Genomic DNA, 19,709 nt, shown 5'->3' with positions numbered 1-19,709 from the left:
CCTTTCAGTTAAATTCTGGGTAGATGGTAATTTATGTGTAAGCTGCGGTTCTCAAAGGGTTTATAAATACTGTTGCGGGTTTTTTTTTGCGAAAGGGGGTTTTGGTTGTACCTGGCCAAGGGAAAAATTTGTGGGAGTGTAAAGTAAAGCTTTCTGCCTCTAATGGCGTGAAGAAAAGGGGGGCTAACCTCGTGACACTCATTTTTGTTTTTCACTCTCTTCTTTCTCTCTCTCTAAAAAAAGCCAGATTTTTTTTTTTATCTTCCCATTTTGTGTCTTGGCTTTTTCTGAAGAAAGGGTGTCTTTTTAGGGGCAGAAATTACAACCACAGGACCCCAAGGTCACCGATTTTCCCAAAAAAACCTTGCTTAACAAAAACAGACCCCTCAGTACTAGGCCACGGCCAGGTGCATATACAGCCCCTTTAAAATAATGGATAAGGGGTCATAATCCAAAGGTTTTTTTTTTTAAAATTTTTATTTCCTTTTTATATTCAAAAAAGAATAAAGTTATATAAACCCAAAATTTTTGAATGTTTTAAATTGACTTATTTAAGCTATACTAGGCATTTTAATTCTCCAAAATTTTTGCTTTTCCAAAAAACCTAGTGGGGAAAAGCTTTTAAGGCCCATAGAATGTATAACTAAAAATTATTTTGGAAAAAATTTTAATGCAGCTTTTAAAATCCCCATTATGGTCTCTCCCAAAATGCACGCAACAGCCAGCTTTATGGTAGAAAAAAACTAAAAATTTTTGCAGAAAAAAAAGGGTCCTTTATTTTGTAAACAGAAAGAGGACGCTCCCACAGAAGGCATTTTTAAATTAAACCGAAATTTGGGAAAGCGTGGAAAAATTTTACATACCAACTTAACAGGAAAAAAACGCATACGGGAACTTTTTCCCCTCATTATCTCCTTTGGAAGACTGGTTTTTGCTGTTAAAATTTCACAGAAAAACACAAATGGACCGCACAGCAGTTCATGTTTTTAAGTTACAGTTTTACCCAAATTTTGTATCTAGGTTTTTATAATTTTTACAGTATACTCTTTGAAAATTTTCAAATAATTTGCAGACCCCAATTCTGTGATATTTTCCTAAAAAAATGCACCCCATAAACTGTGTCATATGAACCAATTTTTTAAAAACATTTTTTACAGTGCAAAAAGAAATCCATATAATGGAACAATTGACAGAAGACAGTCAAAAATGTTTTCACACTGGTTTCCCTGACCGCAATATTGAGAAAAAAAGGGGATTTCAGCAGGGTAAACTCTGCACTTCCAAAGAAACCAGCCAGTCACAAGTTTTACTTTCTCCGGGGTTGCATTAACTGGGATTTTCAGGATTCATTAGTTTAGCCATGTTTTGATGCTCGAATAAAATAATAATAATAATATAATAAAAAATAAAAAAATTAAAAAAGAAATCGATTTCTCCCTTTTACACTAATTTTAAAAATTTGGATTGCAAGGAAGAAAAAACTTATTGGTAATACTGTAGAAGATTAAATGTAAAAAATTTTGAATTTAAAAGGTCAATTTAAAACTTTCCAAAAAAACAAAAAATTAAACGCACCCAGACATTTATTGCCTTGCTGTTGATTTTTTAAACATTACTAAAAAAATAGCAATTTGGAAAATTTTGGAAAAAAGCCCAAAAAAGGCAATTCCTTAATTTAAAATGCATGGATGGTTAAACTGGGCGTAATTTTTTAGTTAAAAGAGGTTTTTGCTCTGAAAACATCAGCAAAAATCTACCCTTTTGTTTTTTTTTCTGACCTCAAGCTCTAAGGCTGAATTTACACAGGTTTCCCTTTTTAAACCAATAGAGAGCAGAGTAAAAACTCAACAACATCACCCTGCATGAGTCAGTATAGAGGAAAATGAACTACCGAAACCGCATAAACCACTCAATAAAGTTAACAATTTTTTGTTTTTAAAAAAAAATTTGGCCATGGTTTTTATAGATTTATGAATCAATTTTTTTGTGTTTTAAAAGTGAAAATTATATGTCTAAAAATAACACAAAAAAAACAAAGGACATCAAAAACATTGGCTCTACAAGCCAGTGATCTAAAAAATCCCAAGGGCAAATGGTCGTCTTTTTTTAAAAAGATTTGATGTCATTGGCAGTGGTGTATTTTCAAGAATCAAAAAGGCCCCAAAAAGAGGTTGGAAATCGCCCCCTATTTTCTCGCCCCCCACCGCACTGAGGTTCCTGGGGACAAGCACTGAGGAGGCACTCTCGGAAGGAAGGACTCTCATTCCCTAAGGGGGCTCTGATACACAACACACCCCCCATCTCAAAACCCCAACCAACAGGCTAAATAAAAAAATAACAAAAAAATCCCGTTCTTGCTGCAAAGACCCCAAAATATTTGGAACTTAAGTCTACTTTTAAATGTATTTCTAGACAAAAAAAAATCAAAAGGATTGCAAATTTGTGCTGAATTTCCAAATATTTTCAAATTCTCAAAACAGTTTTAGTGGATTTTTAAATGGTTGATCGGTTCAGACCCGGGGTTTGTTTATCACATAAATACACAATGAAAATTTCCAAAAATTTTTTTTTTAAAGGGTACCCCCCCCAAAAAAGAAAATTTGTCTTAAACACTCCCCCAGTCGTTTCCCCAAACCCCTAAAATTTTTTTGCTTTGGAACAAATTTAAAAATTTTGGTGAAAACGGGGGCTTGTGGTTGTCCAAGAGACAAGAAAAATACATTCAAAGGGCCCGAAAAAAATTAAAAAGCTCATCAAAATCATCTCCCTAGTGGTCAACTGAAACGTTATGAAGCGACGGATACTTTTTGTATGAAAGAAAACAGAAATAAGATTTTTTTAACAATTTCCCCTCTTCCTTCCCCCCCCACCCGTACGCCCTTTTGGAAAAAAAACTGCTGAAAGAAAAAGCTACGCTCTTTTGTCACCGCCCAAAAGGTCGTTTTCTACATGTATTTTTCGCTTTTTATTTGAAAGAAAAGTGCATCCTCAGCCGGCTGCACAGAAAGCGTAAAGTTTGCGGTAAAGGGGGTGTGGTGGAAAACAGAGGGAGAATTGGAATAAAGTCGTTTTTTTTTTTTTTTATCAAAAGTATTTTGTCGTTAACGTTCGGTTTTAACCCCTTGGGGGAATGGACTATTTGACAAAGCTTTCATACTTTTTTTGACCCTTTAGAGGTTGTATTACTTGGCAGTCTATGGGGCCCCCAAGCCCCTTTTTTTCAAACCCAAAAAAACCCAAAATTGGTTTTGAACGAACAAAACTTTTTCGGGTTGGGAAAGACAGGGGGGTAAGGAATAATTAAAAATTTTCATTTTGGGATGGGGTATCCCTTTAAAGGAAAGTTCCCCCAAAAAAGTTTTCATTAAGGGAAAAACCCTTTTTGGGCAAAATAAAAGTCTAAATCCTAAAAAAACTGTAAAAAGCGATTTGCGATTTCTTCCCTGTTTAGATGGTGACTTTTTGGGTTGAAAAAAGCATATTAGGACGAGAACCGAAGCAAGGTTTTTAATTAGCTTCCCTTACAAGACATTAAATGGGAGGGTTGCCCCTCATTCCTGTGAGATCCATTGGGGGGCAAGGATTAAAGTAAATTTCTCAAAAGGGTTTTATAAAAAAAAAATAGACATCAGGGGACCAGGTATAAATTTTTTGGAAATTTTAAATTGGGGGGGAATATTTTTTTTTTTTAAAAAAAAAATCTTTTTTTTTAACATTTAAAAAACCCCAAACTTTGTTTTTCTTTTAAAAGATGGAAGTTGAAAAAAGAGCTTTCTTTCTTTAAAAAAATCCAATTTTATCGAATTTTTTATTAAACAAAGACATTTAGACTTTTTAAAAAGTTGTACCCAGATACTTTTGGGGGCACGTAAATCTGTTGGGGGGGAGTTGGTTTTTTGTTTTAGTAAAAATAAAGAAAGGGCAAAAAAATCTTTGGCTAAAATTACTTTTTTTTAACGTGTTACCAAAAAGGCCAACAAGGCTTTTTCAAAAACCATGCTTTGCTTTTACAAACTACCGAGCAAGGGATTTCAGGGAACTTTTGATGTTTTGAAAAATTTTATCCGCCCGGGTTTAACCCAAAAAACCGTGATGGTATTGTTTTTGGCATTTTTATTCCACCCGGCTTTGTAAATCCTTTTTTGCCCCTACAAACTCGACCCGGAATCAATTTTTACATTTGGGACACATTTTTTTGTGGTTTAAGAATTTTTAAAAATTAGTATGAAGCCATTTCATTTCTCATCATTCCAAAACAACCGGGTAAAACCCGTCCATTTTTTTAAATCAATTTAATCACGGAATCCTGCTGTCAATCAATTTTACGCATTTTTTACTCATTCCGTCTTTTTCGGGTTGGGCAGAGGGAAAAAGGACGCACCGCAAAAAGTTTCGGCGCATGGCAATGTCCCCATGGATACAAATCATTAATCTCATACCCCCTAGTATCTCTATCCTGTTTCTTAAAAGACAGTATGCTAGTCACTTAGACCCCCAAAAAAATCAATTTTTTTATTACAGATAATAATTTAAAGGAAAATTACTATTTCCTATAAAAACACGTAAATGACTCCAAAACAGATGACCCCCCCCAACTTAAAAAACCCCCACGGGGGTTTAAAATGTTTTTTAAAAGGGGATCGGTTTATGCTGGCATTAAATTAGGCTAATATGTTTGTTTTGTTTAATTTACAACCCCTTTTAAAAAATTAAAATTTAACAAAAAAAAATATAATAGTCAATGCAATTTATTTAACAAGGGAAGGAAAAAAAAAAAAAAAAATTTTAATTTTTTTTCTTCCCTTTTTTTTTTACTTTGTTTTAAAACTTAAAACCCACATTCCCGTTTTTTAGAAGTTTTATTTTGCGCTTTGTCTTGTAGATTGAGGGGGAAACAAACAAAAAGAAATTTATAAAATTACAAAATGAACCATTTTAAATATTTTTTTTAAAAAAACAGATTATTCAAAACTGGACCTTGTTAACTTTTTTCTTTAAAAACGCCTTTTTCAATTGAACCCAAATAGTAAGCAAAACCAAACTATCCATTGTGAAAACATGAAGTTTTACAAACCACAAAAAAAAAATTCGTGTAGCCTGGCCCTCAGTGTAGAAGTACGTACCCGATGAGAACAGCCAGAAAAAGTGAATTCGAAAAAGGGGATGTAAGTTTTTTCTGAAGCGGGGGCCCCATGGGTCCCCATGTGAAGGGGCCCTCTGCGGGGGCTTGTCGTATTAACAGCGCGGTTTTGATAACGGGTTATCTACAAACAAATCAAAAGGGGTTTTTTCAAAATGTCCTAAAACCTGTTTCTCCCCAAAACAAACGACTTCCCCTGGGAAGACCCCCCGCTACACCAAAGGGAAAATCAATTGACTCCCGAATTCGGGAAGAAAGAAAAAGTGCCCGTTTTTTTGGGGGAATACCCACCAGTTTTCTCCGCTGAAGTTTTTTTTTCGACTACAAGACAGCGAGAGGAGGCAAAACTTTAAGGTCTTTAGTCCGTGCATAAAAGATGCCGGCGATGTTGCACCTGCACCCCAGGGAAAAGTCCCGCCCCCGCGGCACTTTATCACTCACACGTCATCACTCATTCAGGTAATTCCGTTTGGACTATCTATAATAGATAGATAGATAGATAGAATTTTTTACAAATAACTTTGACAATTAACCAGTTTTTACTATAAAAAAATGTACATAGGTAACCCCTTTTTAATTTTATTCTTTTTCCTTTTTCTACCAACATTACAAAAAAAATAAAGTTTTCGACAGTAGTTATTTTTACATATTTGGTTTTAAAATATACCAGACCCCCCGCACAGGGCTTTTACATGACAATACCCAGGTGACTTTCCCCAAATTATTAACACTTTAAAAGCTGAAGAGCAAAAAATCGCCAGGGGTGCTCTTGTTGTCAGTAAACGGGCAGCGCCTAATGTGTGTGTTCCTTTTTATCTCTTGAAAAGTAATGCAAAAGGGCAGAGAGGGGGCTTTTGGGGGGGCGGGGGACAGTGTTCGGCCTCGGGGTGAAAACCCTCCTCTGTTTCTTTAGGGTGGATTGCCCGGAAAAAAGGGTGAGGGGATCAGTCGGGGTGTGGATATTAGGGGGAGAGACCAGTTCTTTTATTACACCCCGGGTGTTGGAAACAATCTGTGGTTTTTCGTCAAAACTAATTTCTTAAACCATTGAGCACCTGGGGGAAAAATTTTCCACAAAAAAATCGAGGACAGATGAGTGGGGGTGTGTGGGATAAAATAAACGATTTTCTACAATAGCCACTTGACCCCGAGGATTTTTGTTTTTTTTTTTACAAAAAGTATTCTTGTCGCTTCATAACGTTACGGTTGAACCACTGATGGCAGATGGACTATTTTGACAATGCTTTTCATACTTTCCTGGACCTTGAGAGTGTACTGATATTACTTGGCAGTCTATGGGACAGTCACAAGCCTCCTTGTTTTCATCCAAAATATCCTAAAATGTGTTCCGAAGACGAACAAAGCTTTTACGGGTTGGGAACGACAGGGGGGTAAGTGAATAATTACAAAATTTCATTTTGGGATGAGTATCCCTTTAAAGGAATAGTTCCCCCAAAAACGTTTTCATTAGGCAAAATGTCCTTTTGGACAAAATATTAAAGTCTATAATCCATAATAACACTTGTAAACAGGCTTGATTGGGCAGATTTCTCTCCTGATTCAGATGAGATGACTTTTTGGTTGAAGAAAGCAATATTATGGACGAGAACCGGAAGCAATGGTTTAAAGTTAGCTTCCACTTCACAAGACATTAACTGATGGACTGGATTGCCCTCATCACTGCTGAGATCCATTGGTGAGCAAGTGATGTAACGGTAAATTTCTCAAATCTGTTCTGAAAAGAAAAACTCAAATACTGTACATCATGGATGACCCGAGGATCAGTAAATTTTCAGGAAATTTTAAATTTGGGGTGAACTATCTTTTTATTTTAAACAATAAATCTATTCTTTTAACATTTAAAATCCTCCAAACTTTTGTTTTTTCTTTTAATAGATAGGAAGCTTGAAAAATGAGCTTGCTTTCTTTAAAGAAATACCATGTGATCTGATATTTTGTAATCTAATACAAAAGACATTCAGACATTTTAAGCACAGCTTAAGTACCCAGATACTTTTTGGGACACTGTAAATCTGTTGTTGGAGTTGTTTCTATGTTCTTTTAGCTAAATATAAAGACAGGACAAAACAAATCTTTGGCCTAAAATTATTTGTTTCTTACCAGTGTTACCAAACGGCCCCACAAGGGCTTTAATTCAAAAGCCTGCTTTGACTTTTACAAGAAGCTAACCAAGAAGGCAATGCAGGATACAGAACTTATGATGTTCTTGTCTGAACTAATCAATTTTATCCCTGCCAGGTCATGCCACACCACTGGGTTTAAACACAGAACCCCTGTGCTGGTATTGTTCTGTGGCCATTTTACATTCCAGCCGGCTTAGTATCCTTGGTTTTGCACTACCACCCAATCTGACCTGGAACTCACTAGATTTCACATCGGATTTTACACTTTTTTTTTTTTTGTTATTTCCCATGTGGTTTAACAGAATTAATAAGAACAATTAGTATGATAAGCCATTTCACTATCTTCTCACTCATTCCATAAACAACTACTGATCAAGTCCTGTCCATTTTTATAAAATCTAATTTACTTCACGGAAGGAAATCCCCTGCTTTGTCAATCAATTTTACAGCATTTTGACTTCACTTCCGTCTTTTCTATGCTGCTGTGCCCAGAGAAGAGGAGCGCACCTGCAAAAAGTTGCGTCGCATGTGCAATGGTCCGCATGAAGAATACAAAGATGTTATTAATCTCAGGTACCGCGCCCATAAGTCGCCACTCATATCCTGTTACTTACAAATGCTACAGTATTGCTACGTCACTTACTTGATCCAAAAATATCAATTGCGTTTTTGACTCTCACATGTATAATAATTCAGGAAAATTACATATTGCCTATAAAAGCAACTTGTCAAATGAACTCAAGAAACAGATGCCCACCCCACTTACTAGCCTACTCACGAGTGTTTAGATACTGTTTTTATAAGGTCATCTGGTTTATGTACGGACACCATGTACTATTAGGCTATATATGTGTTTAGGTTTGTAAATTACTAACCTAGTTTAACTAATCTAATTTTTAACTAAAATATAAAATAAAGTCATCATGCAATATATATTAACCAGTGGAAGGAGAAAAAAAAATAGATAAAAATTTATTAGATTTTTTTTCTTCCACTTTTTTTACAATTTACTTTCACGTTGTAACACTATAACCTACATTCCCGTTTACTTTTAGAATGTTCTTATGCTGTCTGCTCTTGTTCTGGTAACTTGAGTAAACAACCGACAAAAGCACGAAATCTTAATAAATTTACAAAAAGACCCTGTTATAACTATTTGAAATATATACATATTAGCAAATACGTTGAACCACCCTGTTTAATCTTTATGACTTTAAAAACCGCCTAATCAAATTGGCTACAATAGATAATCAACCATATCTATCCAGTATTGAACACTGAAGTATTTAACAAACACAGTAACAGTTTTCGTGTAGCTGGACATCAAGTGTAGAAGTAGCGTACATGATGAGATACAGCACAGAAATGTGATATACGAAAGGCAGATGTAATTTTGCTTAGTAGGCGTCCTCCATGGCTCCGCATGGTAAGATTGTCCGCTCTGCGCGCCTCGTCCGTATTAAACTGGACGCGTGAAGTAGTAAACGGTTATCTACAAACAAATCAAAGGGGCTTTTTTTCAAGTGTCCTAAACCTGTGTTCTCCTCAAAACAAGCGACGTTCACCGTGGGAAGACCGCCGCTACATCCAAGCTGAAAATCATATTTGACCTCCTCAGGAATTCAGTGGAATGAAAAAAAATGAACAAGTGTCCCGTTTGTTTTGGCGGGAATATTCCCACCAGATTCTCTCAGCTCTCCTCGCGCTGAAGTTTCTTTACGCACTACGACACAGACAGCGAGAGGAATGGCGAACACTTAAGGTACTTCAGTCCGTGCATAATGACTGCTCGGCGAGCTGTTGCACCTGCAATCGCAGGGAACGTCCCGCCCCCGCGTGCACTTCATCACTTCATCACGTCATCACTTCAGTTACAGGTGAATTCCGCTTGAGAACTAATCTATAATAGATAGATAGATAGATAGATAGATAATTTTGACAAATAACTATTTGACCAATTAACCAAGTTATTATAGCTATATATAAACTAGTACATAGGTTAACACTTTTATTAATTTTATTACATTTTCCTTTTACTACCAAGTCATTATCAAAACAGTATATAAAGCTTTAAGCAGAACTCAGTAAGTTCATTCATGTACATACTTATGGGTACAATATATGACCATGACCGACCCCAGTCAAACAGGTCCATGTACCATGGTATCAATGTACCCAGGTTGACTTTCCAAGTTTCATTTACACTTGTAAAAGTCCTGAAGAGCAATAAAAAATACCGCCAGGCCTGCTCTTAGTGTTGTTCAGTAATACGGGACAGGCAGCACTAATGTTGTGTAGTTTCCTTTTTATCTCTTGAAATGATAATGCAACAGGACAGAGAGTGGGGCTTGGCGTGGCGGTACAGTGGGTCTCGGCCCTCGAGGTGAATACCTCCTCACTCTCTGACTGTTCTTTAGATGGCATGTTGCCTATTGAAACAGGGCTGATGGTGGATGCAGTCGGACTGCTGGATTATTAGGGGCAGATGAGCTCAGGTTCTTTGATTACACCCTGGGCTGCTTGGAAACAATCATGTGACTTTTTGCAGTCAAAGCTAATATCTTAAACACACTTGAGCACCTCGGGCAAACTGTATCACAAAAAATCAGAGGACAGAGTGAGCTGGGGTGGTGTGGGATAAAATAAACAGATGTTTTAGCTACAATAGTAAACCTACTCTGACACAGAAGGTTCATTTTTTACTTTTTAAACAAAACCATGATAAAAATGACCACACACACTCAAACAAACATGCTCTGGAGGCCATTCCAAATGCAAACTGTACCGATTCGAGCTTTAAGAGCAACGACCAAAGGTCAGTCACACAGGCACACAAGAGAGCCACAATCATCTCACAGTTCCCAGACACAGCAAACAGAAAAGATAATGAACCTTGTTGATTGTGTAAGCATTTTTACAGTCTTTCTTGTTTATTTCCCTTGATGCCATTTTAGTTTATAGGACAACATGCATTTATTTTAGCCTAGGAGACAGATATGTTGGGTAAGCTGTTTGTATTTTGTGTCGTTTATTTTATTTATTTATACAGTATAAAGAAAATAAATCAGTTTATTTTGATTTTATACAATCAAAGACTGATTTACAATTAAGAAAAAAATATAATATACTAATGGGAAAATACATAAAAAACTACTAATCATTATACACATTGCGTGTATTAGTATTATTGTTGTTGTTATACACACACAAGAACAACTAGAATAAATAATAAATAATAATGATCAACTTAGTGGTTTAACAGTATTTAATAAAAGTATCAAAAAGTATTAATTGGCGTTATTGATGTATTTTCTATGTAACGACATTCATGACTTTTGGACCTCTTTAGTATTCATAGGGACACATGTAATATTAGAGCTTTTAGAAAAGTTAAGTACCAAGGTTAAAAAAAAAAACACAAGGATTGAATTAAATACCCATGAGTTAAAGATGTTATGAATAAAGAGAAATGGAGGGGGAAAAAACATTTAGCATGTTCAGATAATAATAAGTGTTATATATTTTAGTCACCGTTCCAGAGAAATCAATCACTAACGTCAAATAATAAAATGGTTTGGGGGGGTTAGAAAAAGTGTAGCCACCTTCCACTGGGATGGGAATTTTTCTTGTGTATTTTATTTTTTTTTATTTTTGGCTTTAAGGGAAGATACTCATCTCATATGACAGGCTAAGCAGAGGAAATTAACTTTGCGTGATGAATTATTGATTCTCTGTAGCACCAACACACACGCTCACACCAACTGCCAGCTCTCCCTTACTACCTTTGCAACACCCCAAAAAAGAGGTTTACTACACAAGCAGCATTACAGAGAGAAAAGTACACATTTGTGTTAAATAAAACACTATACAGTCTTCTGATTTGTGGGCATAATTCACTGCATCAGGGGTCAAAATGAACTAAAGTATTGCAAGTTTTAAGTATTGTTTGAGCGGTTACTTTCATATGCACTACTTAAGGCCTATAAGTAGTAATCTAATACTTATTTAAAAATATTCTAGAATCATGTGACATTAATGAACACTTATTTAATGGACACATCTTTCAGTCTTCACAGATATTTAACCGCCACCTGCTGGTCATATAATCGGACCATAAGTGTTTTCTGCAGGTTTCATGAAGGTAAATTTATAAAAAGACGTCTTGAAACCTTTTTAAATTTAAATGTCTTGCATTAGCAGCAACACTTCAAAGTTTCCCAAAATAGAATTCGCACAACACATCTCCGTTTACTCCATTTATTCATTAAAAAAGCTTGTTTTGAACCACCTCTGTTCCCAGCAAATAGAATATGAAAATAACTTTTCTACACACGTTCTTCCAGAAGTTTTTTTCATCAGTAGTTTTAGTCTTGTTTTTCCAGTGCGAATGTCTTAAGAGAATAACCACAAGTCTTGTTTTATGATTAATTTATTTGATCAATATGATGCGAGTTTATGATTAAAACAATTGCACTCCTTAGTTGTATGTCACTTTGGATAAAAGCATCTAAATGAATAAATGTAAATGTAAAGAATAAATATTTCAATAGGTCTCAGAAAAATCAATCTAATTCAAGGGGAAGCAAGTTTGCATACCCCACTGATTTTGTTCCAATTGCATCTCAAGTAAATGTATCTTAATTTAATGATGTTTAGATATTTGTATTGAAAAACAGAACAAAAATACAGAGGATGATACTTGTTATTTATTTATTTCTGCGGTGCATGGAATATTTAATGCCATGACTTAATGACTTAAAGACTTTTTTTAAGACCCACAGCAACCCCGGTTGCAGCAAACATATTAAAGATAAATTAAATATGTATAATTAACGTTTTACAATGAAAAGGTCTTTATTAAATAAAAACACCTAAAATGGACAACATTAAAAACAAAGTAAAATAAAACAACACTTCATTTCATCCGGTTTATTTTTTTGTCCTTCCAAAACATGTAAACAAGACTGTGACCTGGAAACAATCATACATAAAGACACTGGTGAACTGACAAATAAAAAAAAAACAACACATTGATAAAACGGTTTATGAAAAAACATTCTTTGAATGCTATAATTGGAAATGCTGGGAATGCTTGACAATATCAATATATACTCTAAAGTATATATATATATATATATACTTTCTTTATAGATAGACTTTATACTTCGATTCATTAAGAGCTCTCATTAAGGATTCTTTTTTTCTGACAGTTCCCTGCATTTGGATCTTGGAAAGGTTTAAATAAAGGCAGTTTGCTCCAATTTACGCTCCCCTGATAAAGACAAATTACTGCAAAGGAGATTATTCGGCCCCTTTCGGAACAGACTGTGCCTGACATACCACATAAATACTTTGAGTTCAAGTCTATATGTCAAAATCCTGGCTTTAAAGAGCATCATTGGCAAATACAGTAAGCACTACAGTGCATACTATCGGTAAGCACTACAGTGCATCTTCTACTTATTATACTTTAATGAATAACCAATCGCCAGTCTCTAAAACATTCCACTAAAGATCCGGCGGAGAGAAAGTCCAGCGTCCACCTCGATAAACTTAATGTAGACGGTGTAATCCAGAGAGGGACGGCCTCCTTGGCCTGGCCGGTGCAGTTGTCCTGCAGGAACCTGGTTATGGCCAAAGGCCTCCCCTCGGCTGTAGTTGTTTGCCTGAAGTCGGGGGAAAGTGCTGGAACAGACACTGCTGTAGCGTCCTTTCCTCGGCAATGCCTAGGTAACAGTAAGTGACTTTGGATGATGTCCTCTTGTCCTTCTCCACACTCTCACAATGGTCCGTCTCCTCCTCTTCCTGTGAGGGGGAAGACTTGTCATCTGTGCTAGACGAAGAATGTGGAACTTTGCTCGTCTCCTCGTGGCCTATTGCATACAGGCCATTATGTTTTTGGGGATGCCCTGGCCTGGCAGGAGGTACTGGGAGCCATTGCTACATCACCCTGCCGCTCTCGTCTGTGCAATCGGATCCAGTCCACTTCCATGTGCAGCTCCAAACAGCGAGCTTCACTAATGGTAATTGTCTAGGAATTTATAATACACATTTTTCCAGTTCATTTTCTGCACCTTGGTCATGATAACCCTGCCCTCTGCCTTCTCAGGTGAAGTATTCCCCGAAGTCGTTTTCCAAGAGGGACCTGTGAGCTGATTTCTGCTAGTGGTAGCGAATCCTCTTCTCTCCAACGTGTGTTGTAGCCCACTCCGAAGATGGCCAGCTTAATTGGACAGGTTGAGGCGGGAGAAGTCGGTCCATGTCTGGAAGTGCTCCCATTTGACCTCCACGACTCCAGGATACGCATCACGTTCGCCATCACTTCCTGGCGTCTAAAGAGAGCATGAGGAGAGAAGGAAGTGAGTGGAAATTCTGTATTTAAAAGGACTGAGAAACAGGACACCGGTTCTAACTTACTGAGTGTGCTCAGAAGGCTCCAGTCGTATCTGAAGAACTCTGGTTTTTGAAAGCTGGTTGTCCTCTGTGAAAGACAAGATTGCATTATTTGAGATTTTAGATAAATATGCACATGGCATCAGATTTTGTGTTGGGTCTGAATTGAAATGTGCAGAATTTTTATAGAGTGTGGATGATAACTAGGGCCACACTGAATATAACAAATTTTAGCAGATGATTGGAAATCTGCAGAATTCTGCCAATTATTAAAATACAATAATTAATTGCAGAAAAACTTAAAACAAAAGAAAAAAAATCATATTATAAATATGCACAAATACATATAGAATATTGATAAATACATACTGTATTATTGATTTAAGGTCGTAGACGTTTTTTTTTGTTTTTGAAAGTCTCATATGCCTGCATTTCAGTTTGATCAAAAAATACAGTAATATTGTTGAAATATTATTAATAATCTAATATAATATAAAAAATTTTTTTCTCAAAGTAATTTATTTCTGCGATGACAAAGCTGAATCTCCATCATCCAATTACTTCAGTCTTTCAGTGTCACATGATCCTTCAGAAATCAGGTCTAATATGCTGATTTGATGCTCAAGAAAAGATCATTGTTGAAAAAAAGTTGTGCCACTTACTATTTGTGAAATACTATATACTTATATATATATATATATATATATATATATATATATATATCTAAGATATATATATAGAAATATTATAAAATATTACAGAATTCTTTGATGAACATACAATTAAAAAGAACATTGATTTGAAAAAAATTTTTTATAACACCGTAAAAGACTTTACTGTCATTTTGATCAATTTAATGTGTCTTTGCTAAATAAAAGTATTTTAAAAATTCACCTCCTGAACAGCAGTGTATGTACTGTATATACTGTAAGTTAAAAAAATATGTAACTAAATTATCTCTAAACCTGTGGACTGTGAGGTATGAACCTAAAATCTTTCAGGTGCTTGCCAAAATTTTGCACCACTCGCCTTTTTAAAGGACGAGGATACTACAATTATGACTTGAAACTGCACTGTAAAGCGATTATTGCACTCACCTGTTTCTATGTCTCCCTCATTGAAGGCAGCAGAAAGGTCCTGATTACACCCAGTCTTCCTGAGAGTAGTCCTCCATCGTACTGGCCGTCTGACTCCATCTCCTGGTAGAGCCCGCTGCTGTTGATCAACACAGGCTGACAGCTTTGAGAATCCCAGCCGCCCTGCCCGAACACCTTCTCCAGCTGCTCCATGGAGTAACTGCTCTTCCTCTTCCCAATGCCGTGCTCTTTTCACTCGGCTATAACAACGTCTCCGCGTCTTGAAGACGACAGTCATGTTTATAGATACAGCAATACATGCACACTGTATTTGAAACAATTAAGACTGAGACGTATATCGCAAATAATCAACTGCTCATCAGAAACCATGAAGAACAACTCTCTTAGTACTTACACCACTTACACTTAAAAATAGACACTTGATTTTATCATCTTTTCACATCTGATAGCGATGCATGGCCTTATGAATTTGACATGCAAACTTTTTTGCGTATTATATAGCAGGGATGTACGCAAATTCAGACACAGTGAAAGCAGTGCGAACGTTGGGTGGTGTGGTGCACCAGTTTAAGATCTGGGGTGGTTATCAAAAGGGTGTAGGTTTGAACCCTGCTATAACTCTGGTCATATTGGTTTCAAATGTAATATATATATATAGAAAATAATTAATATGTAATATATCACTCATATTGTGGGTGGCATAAGAGATTTACATGTAAATCTGTGTAGTAAATAAATAAATAAAAATAAGTAAATGCTTGATATGAAAAATATGAATAATAAGTAAAGAAGAATTAATGGACATGTAAAATAATCAAAAAATTTAATAATTACATGAATTAGATGACAGCTATAGAAAGCATAATAGTAAATTCAAGTAAAGTGTCTATTTTAATGTTTCTAATAACTTTTGTTAAAATATAAAATTCAAAATATGCATGAAATAATGTTCCTTTGTCATTCAGCTTAACAGATATATTTATGTAAAAATGAACCGACAAACCTGAAAATATATAAATAACAAGGGATCATTCTACAGTAGTTGGCTGACAAATTGGTGAAATCTAGTGGTTTGAGGGATAGTGGCAAATATTTCAAATTACAGTTAATTAGTTTTTGGGGGTGCTGCACTGTGGTAGTCTTTTAAATGTCACCTAATGATTCTGGGTCTGAATATGGAAATTGAAGCATTTTCTATTTATTGTTAATTTGTGATATCTAAACTTCAATGCCCCAATCAAAGCGCTTTGTTTTTATTTCGCCAATTTTACCAAAGCTATGTGGAGACAATCTACCATAAACACATCACAACAACTCCATGATCATAACTGACAGCAATCATTCCATTAAGCTTGAGACGAGAAAGAGCGATGCTTTGTGTTTTGATTTTGACAGCTTCAGCAAAGCTCTGTGTAACAAAAACAAACAGCCAAATGAACATGACAACAAGCCTCAAATCTAATCTGAGTGACAGCCATGTGTTTGGATGTGTTATTTACCTTCATCCTCTCTCGGCACTGGGATGGGGTCCTTTCGTAACCCAGCTCTGACAGCGCTCTGGACACCCGCTCGTACATCGCGGGTCCCGGCGCCTTGCCAGAGAACACCGTCCCCCGGCCACCTCCAGCTGCTGCAATCCGCGCCTCCGCCAGCCTTTCGTTGCCCCACACGGCGATCAGCGCGTTTGTTTCGGACGGTGTCCACGACATTCCTCGGCAAGCGGTGAAGCTGTTGGGAGGCAGAGGCCGATCCACTCCGGCCTGCGCCCCCGGACAGCGAAACCCCGACGTTCAGAGGAGAGAATCTATTAGGGGTGGAAGGGGTTGGAATGGTACTGGTTTGCTGTCACTCAGATCCTCGGATTCTGGGGAAGGAACCTCGGTTTTGGGAATCTTCAGCGGCAATGATCGATCAGGAGAACGCTCGGCGTTACTGGGGGCCGCCATCTTGCCTCTGTTGCTAAGGGGAGGGGGCAGAGAGGAGGCGCGCACTGACAGCTTCATAATATCGAGTTATCATTTTTGCAGCCAATGTCTATTAATATTAAGTTACATATTATAAATAATTACGTTATAAATAAACATATTACATACAAAAATATATATTATATGTAATTATTATGTAAAAAAACGCAATGTTACCGTTTTGAATCATTATAATAATGTTTTAAATATAAGAATGAAGTGCAACTGACAGCTTCATACTGACAGTTATCGCTTTTAAAAAGTCTCTCTTATAATATATTAAGCGAAATATTAGAATTAATTATAGGTAATAATATTATATTAAAATATTACAATAATTATTATGCAAAATAGTAAGCCATAGTCAAGCAGCCTTAAAAAAGTGCGTATACAAAATATACCAGCACTGGGACGCTATCACCGTTTGTATCACTCGCTTAAAACCAAGTTGAAGGTGCGGAGTGATTTGCCTGGTGCAAAAAGCAGTTTTAGAAAGTCGAAGTGTTTCCTTCTGAAAACAGAAGCAATGCTGTGTGAATTTACCTGCTGCTTGAAGCTGTGTTTTGAAGTTTGATTGTGACTCTAATGGAAAACCTGGAGTGGATCTGGTGCCGAGGGATTACCAGATCGCTTTGAGAAGGAAACGGAACTCAGTTGTTCTGATTCCAAAATGTTTTCACACACGCTTTCAATCTGTGCTTTGCTTGGCGGCCTAACATAAATGTAAGTTTACCAATATATATATAATATATTTTTTTTTTTTACAACTGCATATAAGCAATATCAAAAGTCAACAAGGGATGTCATATAAAAATTAGATATTATGTAAATAAAGAAATATAGGTTATGATAGTTCAGAATTACCATTTGATCAGTGTTACATTCATGTTTTCTCATGTATGTACAAATAATAATTCTATATGTAAAACATGGTCGAATACGACTATTATAAATATAAATATTTTATTTAAATATTTAAATTAATTATCCTTTTTCGAGATGGGTATTTTTCTCTGCAATACATGTGTATTTTCCACTACTCTACAAGGGGAAGTACCACTGCTGACTACTAGGTGGGGTTGCTTATCCTCGTTACATTCTGCTTTGTGTTTGTTAATGTGGCAACAGACTTGGCACATTTTACTTGCATGTGTTCTATCCACAAGAATACAACCTAATGGTTAATCATGGTTCAAATTTCATTCCGTCTGTGTTTTCTCTAAAAAGTAATGCATATAAATCATGCCCTTCTCTTGCCCTGTTATTTTATAGACATACATAATTTCATCAATGCTTCGCATAAAATAACAGCTTTAGATGTTCCATTTTTCTTCTTTCTTTTTTTCCCAGCATAATACAGATTGTCAGTTTTGATTATTTAGTCAGCTGTCTGGCTGCCAAAAATGTGCATTGAAGAAGAAGCAGCCCAGATATCTGTATGATCATCTCTTTAGTAATGTTGATTATTTAACAATGCTGACAAATTATTTATTTGTGTTGAAAAAAAAAAAATCTTGCCATTCTATATGGAATCCAGCTTAACTGAGCTGCAGCTTCACAGCTGTTCACATGATTTAACAGAGAGTCTATTTAAGGTCAAAGGTTATGGCATGTCCTAAGAATAGTGAACCGTCCTAACTGACACCATTTTCTGTCTATATCTGGGTGTTTTCTGACAACTTCATTGTGTTTGATGTCTCCTAAAGGTTAGATGTAGAGTCAGGAGACAGTATAACCTTTAAAAAAACTAAGATGACAGGCACCTACGTAGTTTATAAAAGTAACTGTAAATTAATGCAAACACTTTCATAACCATATGCCAATGGATCCTGAATCCTAAACTGTGGCCACACACATGCTGATAAACACATCAATTTGTTTTTCATATAACTTTTATAGTATAAAAATATAATAATAGCTAAAATTTGCTAATATTTACCAATTAGGAGCAAACCCATACGGATTCACTTGTGTATGAATTTAGCCTAAGGTGTTCTTTTCTCTCATCAAGATGTGTTATAAAGAATCCCTCAACCATGATGAATATGAATAATAAAGAGCCACAACCCCGTATTGAAAAAAACTTCGTACTACAACACTGGACATTATATTTGTGAATGCAAATCTAAAATGGGAATCTCTAAGCGTATTATACCCCACAGACATTCACTGCCATACCTTCAGCTTAATGAGGGAATGGATATGTTTGCTCATGATCAGAAGCTTGGCCTTCTGATTAGACTTGCTCTAGAGGGCATTTCTAAACTCCTTGCCGACATTAAGAGGAGCACTTCGTAGTCAGATCACATAGTAACTCACGTCTTCGTGAAATCAAGCAGCACTTTTTTTTTCATCATCAGCGAAGTCACGAAAAAGCCCTTTAAATAGCTGAATGTGAGAGAAATTCTAATGACCCTCTGAAAAATTAAGGGGCGGTGAGAAAGCGAAGATAATTACAATTATTATTTCATAATTTAGCATTTTAGCGAAGATGCTTGAAGCATTTAAGCGAATTTGTGTCGGAGAGATTGCTTTTAGGATCGGCCTTCAAAATTCCTTTGCATTTTATAAAGCCCAAAGTGCTTATTTGCATGTTTAATGGGCAGAGATATTTCTGTTTATCCCCTACAAGCAAAAAATACACACATGCATTCACATTCAATCATGATTTAATTTTTTATTTTTTTTGTGCATTTTGGAGATGAATGGCAGTAATTTTGTATATTTAGGGTGTCCGTGATGACTGACTCCCTACAGGTCAGGGTCACAGATGTGCTACTTGTCCAAAAAGTGTCCTCTGCCAGGATTCCTCCTGCGATGCACTTCCTTTAAGACATACCAATACTAAAAACCCAGGGCTTTTACCTGACATGAAGGGAGTTGATTCTGGATTCTGGAACGAAATGGAGACCCAAAGTACAAATTCTACCTGTGATACTGATGGACGGTTTGCTCTTTTTTTTGGTACTAT

At 36.1% G+C, this 19,709-nt stretch overlaps 1 pseudogene; it reads right to left on the bottom strand.

Annotated features, from left to right (window-relative positions):
* Nucleotides 1-12,740: 12,740 nt before the first annotated feature.
* On the bottom strand, nucleotides 12,741-16,797 carry LOC109067494 (annotated as a pseudogene).
* Between the last annotated feature and the right edge of the window lie 2,912 nt (nucleotides 16,798-19,709).

This window comes from Cyprinus carpio, chromosome A10 (assembly GCF_018340385.1).
Source record: "Cyprinus carpio isolate SPL01 chromosome A10, ASM1834038v1, whole genome shotgun sequence".
Classification (NCBI taxonomy): domain Eukaryota; kingdom Metazoa; phylum Chordata; class Actinopteri; order Cypriniformes; family Cyprinidae; genus Cyprinus; species Cyprinus carpio.
This window is presented reverse-complemented; position numbering and strand designations above follow the sequence as displayed.